General features: G+C 44.5%; 1 non-coding gene across 1 annotated transcript; it reads left to right on the plus strand.

The window, feature by feature from the left end:
* The first annotated feature begins 321 nt into the window (after positions 1-321).
* trnam-cau (transfer RNA methionine (anticodon CAU)) lies at positions 322-393 on the plus strand. Its single transcript has one exon. It is a non-coding gene; the product is annotated as a tRNA-Met (tRNA).
* The last annotated feature ends 11,033 nt before the right edge of the window (positions 394-11,426 follow it).

Genomic DNA, 11,426 nt, shown 5'->3' on the forward strand with positions numbered 1-11,426 from the left:
CCACCCTCAGTGCTCCCTCCAAGTGGTGTTCATCAGTCTCTCGCTGTCTCTTGCTGGTTTGCTCAGTACCTTTCTCTGTCTGTTCATTTCTGAGTCCTGATAATCTCTTCCTGGTTTTCTGTGTGTCTTTCTCTGCCTGCCTCATTGTCGGTGCTGTTACTCCGTGTCCTTGTGTCATTGTGCAGTGAGGGTGAGTCCGTCAGCACGTGTGTTGCTGAGGCCAGAATTCTTGAGCATTCAGACGACAATCCTATTTTTATAAAAACATTGGGGAAATGAACATATTTCACTAACAGGCAGCTAAAATTTAAGCCAACAGTTAGCAGAGTGGCGCAGCGGAAGCGTGCTGGGCCCATAACCCAGAGGTCGATGGATCGAAACCATTCTCTGCTATTTATGTTCGGTAGGAACACAAACAGTTCACTTTCAAAACATCAAGTGTTTCCCTATAATTACAAGATGCGCTCGATTGCGATCAGCTGGTTTGCTCAGTTCCTTTCTCTGTCTGTTCATTTCTGAGTCCTGATAATCTCTTCCTGGTTTTCTGTGTGTCTTTCTCTGCCTGCCTCATTGTCGGTGCTGTGACTCCGTGTCCTTGTGTTATTGCGCAGTGAGGGTGAGTCCGTCCGCACGTGTGTTGATGAGTCCGGGATTCTTGAGAAATCCGACTACAATCCTATTTTTATAAAAACATTGGGGAAATAACACAAACAGTTCACTTTCAAAACATCAAGTATTTCCCCATAATAACAAGATGCTTCCAAAGGCACTCGATTGCAATCAGCTTCTTCCTTCTAGTGAACACATCAATCAGCAACAAATCACTTTTGCTCACACGAACACAAGCTGCAAACACGGACCAGCCGAGTCTCTCCCACTTTGTCACCCCTTCCTGCAGAGCCTCCTCTCCACCACCAGATGGTGATGTTGGCCACAATAAAACCAGGACAAATGGTCACAGTGAGGAGACGGTCAGTAACAGAAAATAAAACAATAACAGGGAAAACATATACACAACAACAGGGTACATCTTTACACAACAGAAAACATATTTACACACCACGAAATACCTTTAGACAACAGGGAGAATACAATCATACAAATGCCTTGTTTCTCCATCTCAGTCTCGTTGTCTCTCTCTCTGTACCTCACTTTTGCTTCCTCACAGTCTATTGGTTTTCTGTGTGTTTTTCTCTCTGTCCCGTTGTCGATGGTGTTACTCAGCGTCCTTGTAACATTGTGTAGCCAGGCTGAGCCTCCCAACACCTGTGTTGCTGTAATAAAAACAGAAAATGCTGGAAATGCTCAGTCGGTCTGGCAGCATCTGTGCAGAGAGAAACAGTGAACAGTTCATGTCTGTTTCGTTAACTCACATTAACTTTGTTCTCTCTCCACAGATGCTGCCAGACCTGCTGACTATTTCAAGCATTTTCTGTTTATATTTCAGATTTCCAGCATCTGCAGTATTTTGCTTTCGTACGTGTGTTGCTATGTCTGGGACTGTTTGAGTGCAATGCTATTGCTTTATAAACAGCTTGAAACAAACATTTATCTCGCTAACACACAGCACTAATACACAGCTGGATATAAACAGCAGCCTGCAGCAGAGGGCGCAGTGGAAGTTTATTAACACAAATAATTCACCAACACTATATTTACTGCTATCCCCAATCACACCACGCTTCATCTTAACACGTTTTACTCTTTATTTACATCAACTTCTTCCTTCCAGTAAACACTTCAATTTGGAACACAGCTTCCAAATCACCTTTATTCACAAACCCGAACACACATCAGCCCAGACTTTCCCCTTTCTGTCAACCCATTCCTGCATCACTGCCTCTCCACCAACAGTTGTCGCGAGAATCATACAATCATAGAATGGCTACAGCACAGAAGGAGGCCATTCGCCCTGTCGAACCCGTGCTGGCTCTCTGTTAGAGCAACTCACCTCATTTCACTCCCCAGTCAGTTCAATTTTGGAGGTGGGAAAACTTCTCGAAAGAATAATTCGGGACAAAATTAATAGTCCCATGGACAAATGTGGGTTAATTCAGGAAAGCCAGCATGGATTTGTTAAGGGAAAATCATGTTTAACTGTCCTGCTGGAGTTTTTTGATGAGGTAACAGAGAGGGTTGATGAGGGCAATGCTGTTGATGTGGTGTACATGGACTTTCAAAAGGTCTGGCAGCATCTGAAAGGTCACTGACCTGAAACGTTAACTTTGCTTCTCTCTGTACAGATGTTGCCTGACCTGCTGAGTATTTCCAGCATTTCTTGTTTTCATTATGGCACAGAGTTCCCTTTTCAAACTTACAGAATTAACCACAATAATGTACTCTGAGATTCAAGTTAATTATCAGCCCAATATTTACACACATTATGAGTTTATAAGTTTCAGTATGAATTCCCATTCGTGCATCCTGACATATACATTAGATATAACATAACATAAGAATAGAAGAAATAGGAGCAGGAGTGTGCCATTCGGCCCCTCAAGCCTGCCTCGCCATTCAGTAAGATCATGGCTGATCTGCCCCAGACCTCAACTCCTCTTTCATGCCAGCTCTTCATAGCCCTCAACTCTCCAATATTTCAAAAATCTATTTACATCCTCTTTAAATACTTTCAGTGATTTAGCCTTCAATACTGGCTGGGGTAGAGAATTCCAGACATTCATTACCCTCTGAGAGAAGAAATTCCTTTGCATCTCAGTTTTAAATGAGTGTCCCCTTATTCTGCAACTATGTCGCCTAGTTTGAGATTCCCCCACGAGTGGAAACATTTTCTCATCATCTTCCCTGTTAATAAAAACAAGAAATGCTGGAAATACTCAGCAGGTCTGGTAGCATCTGTGAAGAGAGAAGCAGAGTTAATGTTTCAGGTCAGAGACCCTTCTTCACCCTGTTAAGCCCCCTCAGAATCTTGTAATTTTCAAAAAGATCACCCCTCATTCTTCTAAACACGAATGAATAACCTGTTTAGCCATTCTTCATAAGTCAACCCCTTCATCTCAGGAATCAGCTGAGTGAATCGCTTTTGAACTCCTCCAATGCCAGTGCATCCTTTCTTAAGTCTAAATCTCAAGTGTGATATCAGATTGAGAAAATCTGAAAGATAGTATAACCTGAGATACAAACTGAGATTTCAGTTTAAAACTCCCCCAGATTGTGAAACTAAAAGATACAATAGCAATTCAATTTGTATTGACTGTGCTTTGGATCATATTCCAGCCCTCATACAGTATCAGACTGGAAGATACTGTAGCAATTACATTAGTGCAGACTCAGCTCTACATTACAGAGCAGGGAACATATTTAAACAACCCGGAACACTTTTACACAAGACGGATCATATTTACACAACTGAGAAGATCTTTACCCAACAGGGAACCATTTTACACAATAACAGAGAACATCTTTACACAACAGCGAATACAGTTACACAACAGAGAACATATTACACAGCAGGAAATATCTTTAAAGGAACACAGGGAACATCTTTACACAACAGAGAACACAATTACATAAATCATCCGTCTTTCGCTGTCTCTTGCTGGTTTGCTCAGTACCTTTCTCTGTCTGTTCCCTTCTGCGTCCTGATAATCTCTTCCTGGTTTTCTGTGTGTCTTTCTCTGTCTGTTCCCTTCTGGGTCCTGATAATATCTTCCTGGTTTTCTGTGCGTCTTTCTCTGCCTGCCTCATTGTCGGTGCTGTTACTCAGTGTCCTTGTTGCATTGTGCTGAGTCCAGGATTCTTGAGCATTCAGACGACAATCCTATTTTGATAAAAACATTGGGGAAATGAACATATTTCACTAACAGGCAGCTAAATTTTAAACCAACAGTTAGCAGAGTGGCGCAGCGGAAGCGTGCTGCGCCCATAACCCAGAGGTCGATGGATCGAAACCATTCTCTGCTATTTATGTTTGGTAATAATACAAACAGTTCACTTTCAAAACATCAAGTGCTTCCCAATAATTGCAAGATGCTCTCGATTGTGATCAGCTTTTTCCTTCTCGTGAACACATCAATCAGTAACAAATCACTTGTGCTCACACGAACACAAGCTGCAAACACGGACCAGCCGAGTCTCTCCCACTTTGTCAACCCCTTCCTGCAGAGCCTCCTCTCCACCACCAGATGGTGATGTTGGCCACAATAAAAGCAGGACAAATGGTCACAGTGAGGAGATGGTCAGCAACAGAAAATAAAACAATAACAGGGAAAACCTTTACACAACAACAGGGTACATCTTTACACAACAGAAAACATATTTACACAACAGGAAATACCGTTACACAACAGGGAGAACACAATCATACAAACGCCTTGTTTCTCCATCTCAGTTTCGTTGTCTCTCTCTCTCCGTTCCTCACTTTTGCTTCCTCACAGTCTATTAGTTTTCTGTGTGTTTTACTCTCTGTCCCGTTGTCGATGGTGTTACTCAGCGTCCTTGTAACATTACGTAGCCAGGCTGAGCCTCCCATCACCTGTGTTATAGAACATAGAACATAGAACAGTACAGCACAGTACAGGCCCTTCGGCCCACGATGTTGTGCCGAACCGTTAACCTACTCTCAGATCAAAACTGCCTACGTACCCTTCATTCTACTATCATCCATGTACCTATCCAAGAGACGCTTAAATGTCCCTAATGTATCTGCTTCTACTACCACCGCTGGCAGTGCATTCCACGCACCCACCACTCTCTGTGCAAAGAACCTACCTCTGACATCTCCCCGAAACCTTCCTCTATCACCTTAAAATTATACCCCCTGGTGATAGCCCTTTCCACCCTGGGAAAAAGTATCTGGCTATCCACTCTATCTATGCCTCTCATCATCTTGTAACCCTCTATCAAGTCACCTCTCATCCTTCTTCGTTCCAATGGGAAAAGCCCCAGCTCCCTCAATCTTTCTTCGCAGGACATGCCCTCCAGTCCAGGCAGCATCCTGATAAATCTCCTCTGCACCCTCTCTAAAGCTTCCACATCCTTCCTATAATGAGACGACCAGAACTGAACACAATATTCCAAGTCAGGTCTAACCAAGGCTTTATAGTGCTGCAGCATAACCTCGCGGCTCTTAAACTCAATCCCCCTGTTCATGAAAGCCAACACACCATACGCCTTCTTAACAACCCTATCAATTTGGGTGGCAGCTTTGAGCGATCTATGGACATGGGCCCCAAGATCCCTCTGTTCCTCCACACTACCAAGAATCCTGTCTTTTAGCCTGTATTCTGCATTCAAATTCGACCTTCCAAAATGAATCACTTCACACTTTTCTACGTTGAACTCCATCTGCCGCTTCTCAGCCCATCTCTGCATCCTGTCAATGTCCCGTTGCAACCTACAACAGCCTTCCACACTATCCACAACTCCAGCAACCTTCGTGTCATCGGCAAACTTGCTAACCCAGACTTCCACTTCCTCATCCAAGTCATTTATAAAAATCACAAAGAGCAGAGGTCCCAGAACAGATCCCTGCGGAACACCACTAGTCACCGAGCTCCAGGCTGAATACTTTCCATCTACTACCACCCTCTGTCTTCTATGGGCCAGCCAATTCTGTATCCAGACAGCCAACTTTCCCTGTATCCCATGCCTCCTTACTTTCTGAATGAGCCTACCATGGGGAACCTTATCAAACGCCTTACTGAAATCCATATACAACACAGCCACTGCTCTTCCTTCATCAATGTGTTTTGTCACATCTTCAAAGAATTCAGTAAGGCTTGTGAGGCATGACCTGCCCCTCACAAAGCCATGCTGACTGTCTCTAATCAAACTATGCTTTTCCAACTAATCATAAATCTTGTCTCTCAGAATCCTCTCCAATAATTTGCCCACTACCGACATAAGACTGTCTGGTCTATAATTCCCAGGGTTATCCCTATTCCCTTTCTTGAACAAGGGAATAACATTTGCCACCCTCCAATCATCTGGTACTACTCCAGTGGACAGTGAGGACGCAAAGATCATCGCCAAAGGCGCGGCAATCTCTTCCCTTGCTTCCCTTAATATCCTTGGGTATATCCCGTCTGGCCCCAGGGACTTATCTGTCCTCATGTCTTTCAAAATTTCCAGCACATCCTCCCTCTTAACATCAACCTGTTCGAGCATATCAGCCTGTTTCACGCTGTCCTCACAAACGACCAGGTCCCTCTCACTAGTGAATACTGAAGCAAAGTATTCATTTAGGACCTCCCCTACATCCTCCGACTCCAGGCACAAGTTCCCTCCACTATCCCTGATCGGCCCTACCCTCACTCTGGCCATCCTCTTGTTCCTCACATAAGTGTAGAACGCATTGGGATTTCCCTTAATCCTACCCGCCAAGACTTTTTCATGTCCCCTTCTAGCTCTCCTAAGTCCATTCTTCAGTTCCTTCCTGGCTACCTTGTAACCCTCTAGAGCCCTGTCTGATCCTTGCTTCCTCAACCTTAAGTAAGCTTCCTTCTTCCTCTTGACTAGCTGTTCCACATTTCTTGTCATCCAAGGTTCCTTCACCCTACCATCCCTTCCTTGCCTCATCAGGACAAACCTATCCAGCAGTCGCAGCAAGTGCTCCCTAAACAACCTCCACATTTCTGTCATGCATTTCCCTGAGAACATCTGTTCCCAATTTATGCACCCCAGTTCCTGCCTAATAGCATTGTAATTCCCCCTCCCCCAATTAAATATTTTCCCATCCCGTCTGCTCCTGTCCCTCTCCATGACTATAGTAAAGGTCCGGGAGTTGTGATCACTATCACCGAAATGCTCTCCCACCGAGAGATCTGCCACCTGGCCTGGTTCGTTGCCAAGCACCAAATCCAACATAGCCTCCCCTCTAGTCGGCTTATCTACATATTGAGTCAGGAAACCTTCCTGGACACACCTGACAAAAACTGCTGCATCCAAACTATTTGCAAGAAGGAGGTTCCAATCAATATTAGGGAAGTTGAAGTCACCCATGACAACAACCCTGTTACTTCTGCACCTTTCCAAAATCTGCCTCCCAATCTGTTCCTCCGTGTCTCTGTTGCTATTGGGGGGTCTATAGAAAACTCCCAATAAAGTGACTGCTCCTTTCCTGTTTCTGACTTCCACCCATAATGACTCAGTAGACAAAACCTCCTCGATGACCTCCCTTTCTGCAGCTGTGATACTATCCCTGATTAACAATGTCACTCCCCCACCTCTTTTACCTCCCTCCCTATTCCTTTTGAAACATCTAAACCCGGGAACATCCAACATCCATTCCTGCCCCTGTGATATCCAAGTGTCCGTAATGGTCACAACATCGTAGCTCGAAGTACTGATCCATGCTCTAAGTTCATCACCCTTATTCCTGACACTTCTTGCATTAAAATAGACACACTTCAACCCATCATACTGGCTGAAACTTTGCCCTGTCAACTGTCTAACCTTCCTCACAGACTCTCTGCACTCAGTATCTGCCTGATCAATAGCTACCCCATCCACTTAGCCATAGCTCCGGTTCCCATCCCCCTGCCAAACTAGTTTAAACCCTCCCGAAGAGCTCTAGCAAACCTCCCGCCCAGGATATTGGTGCCCCTCCAGTTCAGATGCAACCCGTTATTCTTGTGCAGGTCCCACCTTCCCCAGAAGGTGTCCCAATGATCCACATAACTGAAGCCCTCCCTCCTACACCAGCTCTGTAGCCACGTGTTCAGCTGCACTCGCTCTCTGTTTCTAGCCTCACTAGCACGTGGCACCGGTATCAATCCTGAGATTACTACTCTGCTCGTCCTGCCTTTTAGCTTCCAACCTAACTCCTATATTCGCTTTTCAGGTCCTCATCCCTTTACCTAGCTATGTCATTGGTACCGATATGTACCACGACTTCTGGCTGCTCCCCCTCCCCCTTAAGAATCCTGTAGACTCGATCCGAGATATCCCTAACCCTGGCATCCGGGAGGCAACATATCATCCGGGAGTCTCGTTCGCGACCACAGTATCTCCTGTCTGTTCCTCTAACCATTGAATCTCCTATCACTATCGCTCTCCTGTTCTCCAGCCTTCCCTTCTGAGCCGCAGAGCCAGGCTCAGTGCCAGAGACCTGGCCACTGTGGCTTTCCCCTGGTAGGTCCCCCTCTCCGCCAACCACAGGGGATCCCTGCACTGTGCGCCTATTCCCTTTCCCTCCCCTGACGGTCACCCAGCTACCTTTATCCTGTGACTTCGGTGTCAGTACTTCCCTATAACTGCTCTCTATCATCCCCTCTGCCTCCCGCATGATCCGAAGTTCATCCTGCTCCAGTTCCCTAACGCGGTCTGTGAGGAGCTGAAGTTGGGTGCACTTCTCACAGGTGAAGTCAGCAGGGACACAAGTGGTGACCCTTACCTCCCACATCCTGCAAGAGGAGCATGCAACTGCCCTAGCTTCCATCCCCTCTGCTCCAAATTGACAACAGAGAATAAAAAAATATAAAGGAAAACCTTACCTTACCAAACCCTCCACACAAGAGTCTTTTTTTTTTGGTTGGAGGAGGAGGATGGGTGGGAGACACTACACGTGTAGTGTTTCGGGTTTAGCCACTGCCCGAATATATAAGTTCACTTACCCAGCAGTCCCCGTGTCCGCGTCCGCCGAATCGCCAGGTAAGTACTTTATAGTGAAACGTACCTTCCCGGCTGCCCCCTGGCTCGCACTATCACTGCTACTGCTGATCAAAGGTGTTGCTGTAATAAAAACAGAAAATGCTGGAAATGCTCAGTAGGTCTGGCAGCATCTGTGCAGAGAGAAACAGTTAACAGTTCAGGTCTGTTTCCTTAGCTCACATTAACTTTGTTTCTTTCTCCACAGATGCTGCCAGACCTGCTGACTATTTCAAGTATTTTCTGTTTATGTTTCAGATTTCCAGCATCTGCAGTATTTTGCTTTTGTACGTGTGTTGCTATGTCTGGGACTGTTTGAGTGCAATGCTATTGCTTTATAAACAATGTTGAAACAAACATTTATCTAGTTAACACACGGCACTAATACACAGCTGGATATAAACAGCAGCCTGCAGCAGAGGGCGCAGTGGAAGTTTATTAACACAAATAATTCACCAGCACAATATTTACTGCTATCCTCAATCACACCACCCTTCATCTTAACACGTTGTATTCTTCATTGACATCAACTTCTTGCTGCCAATAAACACTTCAATTTGGAACACAGCTTCCAAATCACCTTGATTCACAAACCCGAACACAAGCTGCAAATGCTGCAAACACACACAAGCCCAGACTTTCCCCTTTCTGTCAACCCATTCCTGCATCACTGCCTCTCCACCAACAGTTGCTGCTAGAATCATACAATCATAGAATGGCTAAAGCACAGAAGGAGGCCATTCGGCCTGACGAACCCATGTTGGCTCTCTGCTAAAGCAACTCACCTCGTCTCACTCCCCAGTCAGTTCAATTTCGGTGGTGGGAAAACTTCTCGAAAGAATAATTCGGGACAAAATTAACAGTCCATGGACAAATGTGGTTAATTCAGGAAAGACAGCATGGATTTCTTCAGGGAAAATCATGTTTAACTGACTTGCTGGAGTTTTTTGATGAGGTAACAGAGAGGGATGATGAGGGCAATGCTGTTGATGTGGTGTGCATGGACTTTCAAAAGGTCTGGCAGCATCTGAATGGTCACTGACCTGAAACATTAACTCTGTTTCTCTCTCCACAGATGCTGCCAGACCTGCTGAGTATTTCCAGCACTTTTTGTTTATATTTCAGATTTCTAGCATCTGCAGTATTTTGCTTTTATTGACTTTCAAAAGGAGTTTGATACAATGCAACACAACAGACTTGTGAGAAAAGTTATAACTCATGGAATAAAAGGGACAGTAGTAACATGGATATGGAATTGGCTGATTGACAGGAAACAAAGAGTAGTGAGCAATGGATGTTCTTCGGGCTGGAGGAAGGTTTGTAATGGAGTTCCACAGGATTCAGTGTTGGGACCCTTGCCTTTCCTGATATATATTAATGACCTCGACCTTGGTGTACAGGGCAGAATTTCAAAGCTTATGGATGACACGAAAATTGGAAGCATTGTGAACTGTAAGGATGATAGTGTAGAACTTCAAAAGGACATAGACAAGTTGGTGGAATGGGAGGACAGATGACAGGTGAAGTTCAATGCAGAGAAATGTGATTTGATTCATTTTGGTAAGAAGAACATGGAGTGACAATATAGAATAAAGGGTACAATTCTAAAGGGGGTGCAGGAGCAGTGGGAACTGGGGTTATATGTCATTGGTTGAGAGAGTGGTTAATAAAGCATACAGTATCCTCGGCTTTAGTGATAGAGGCATAGAGTACAAGAACAAGGAGGTCATGTTGAACTTGTATAAGACACTAGCCTCAGCTGAAGTACTGAGTCCAGTTCTGGGTGCCACACTTTAGAAAAGATGTGAAGGCATTGGAGAGATTATGGAAAAGATTCATGAGAATGGTTCAAGGGATGAGGAGTTTCAGTTATGAAGATAGATTGGAGAAGTTAGGACTGTTTTCCTTGGAGAAAAGAAGGCGAAGAGGAGATTTCATAGTGGTATTCAAAATGATGAGGGGTGTGGACAGAGTGGATAGGGAGAAACTGTTCCCACTTGTGAAAGGATCGAGAACGAGAGGGTACAGATTTAAAGTAATTGGTAAAAGAAGCAAAAGCGACATGAGGAAAAACTTTTTCACACAGCGAGTGGTTAAAGTATGAACTGCCTGAGAATGTGATGGAGGCAGGTTCAATTGAAGCATTCAAAGGGGAATTAGACTGTTATCTGAAAAAGGAAGAATGTGCAGGATTATGGGGAGAAGACGGGGAAGTGACATGAGGTGAATTGCTCATTTGGAGAGTCAGTGCAGACACGATGGGCCAAATGGCCTCCTTCTGTGCAGTAACAATTCTGTGATTCCAATATTCAAGTCATTTATATATATGGTGGTCCTGACACTGACCCTTGTGGACATCACTGTTCACCATCTTCCATTCTGAAAAACAACCAAATACCACAACTCGCTTTTCTTGATATTTCATCCATTTTTTAACCCAAGCAGATACTGACCCTCCTATTCCTGGAACCTCAGTTTTGTTACCCAGCCTTTTCTGTGGTAGTCTGTCAAACGCTTTCTTAAAATCCATATAGACAACATCCATTGCTTTCCCTTCATCAACCTTTTCTGTTACTTCATCAAAAAATCAGTTATATTAGTGAAGGATTGGAGAGGTGCTGAATCTCTCAGTTTTCGGTCTACCCAAACCAGGTTCAAGGCCTGAATAATGAACCGATTGCCTCATTAGTTCTGTGAATAATACAATGATTTAATAGACAACGTTTTGAAACATTCCTGCCCATAAATCTTGATAACAGAGAGTGTGTGGATCTCCTGACTCAGAATGTTTAATGGATACAGTCCTCAGATCCGACAAG

This window comes from Heterodontus francisci, unplaced genomic scaffold (genome assembly GCF_036365525.1).
Source record: "Heterodontus francisci isolate sHetFra1 unplaced genomic scaffold, sHetFra1.hap1 HAP1_SCAFFOLD_148, whole genome shotgun sequence".
Taxonomy (NCBI): domain Eukaryota; kingdom Metazoa; phylum Chordata; class Chondrichthyes; order Heterodontiformes; family Heterodontidae; genus Heterodontus; species Heterodontus francisci.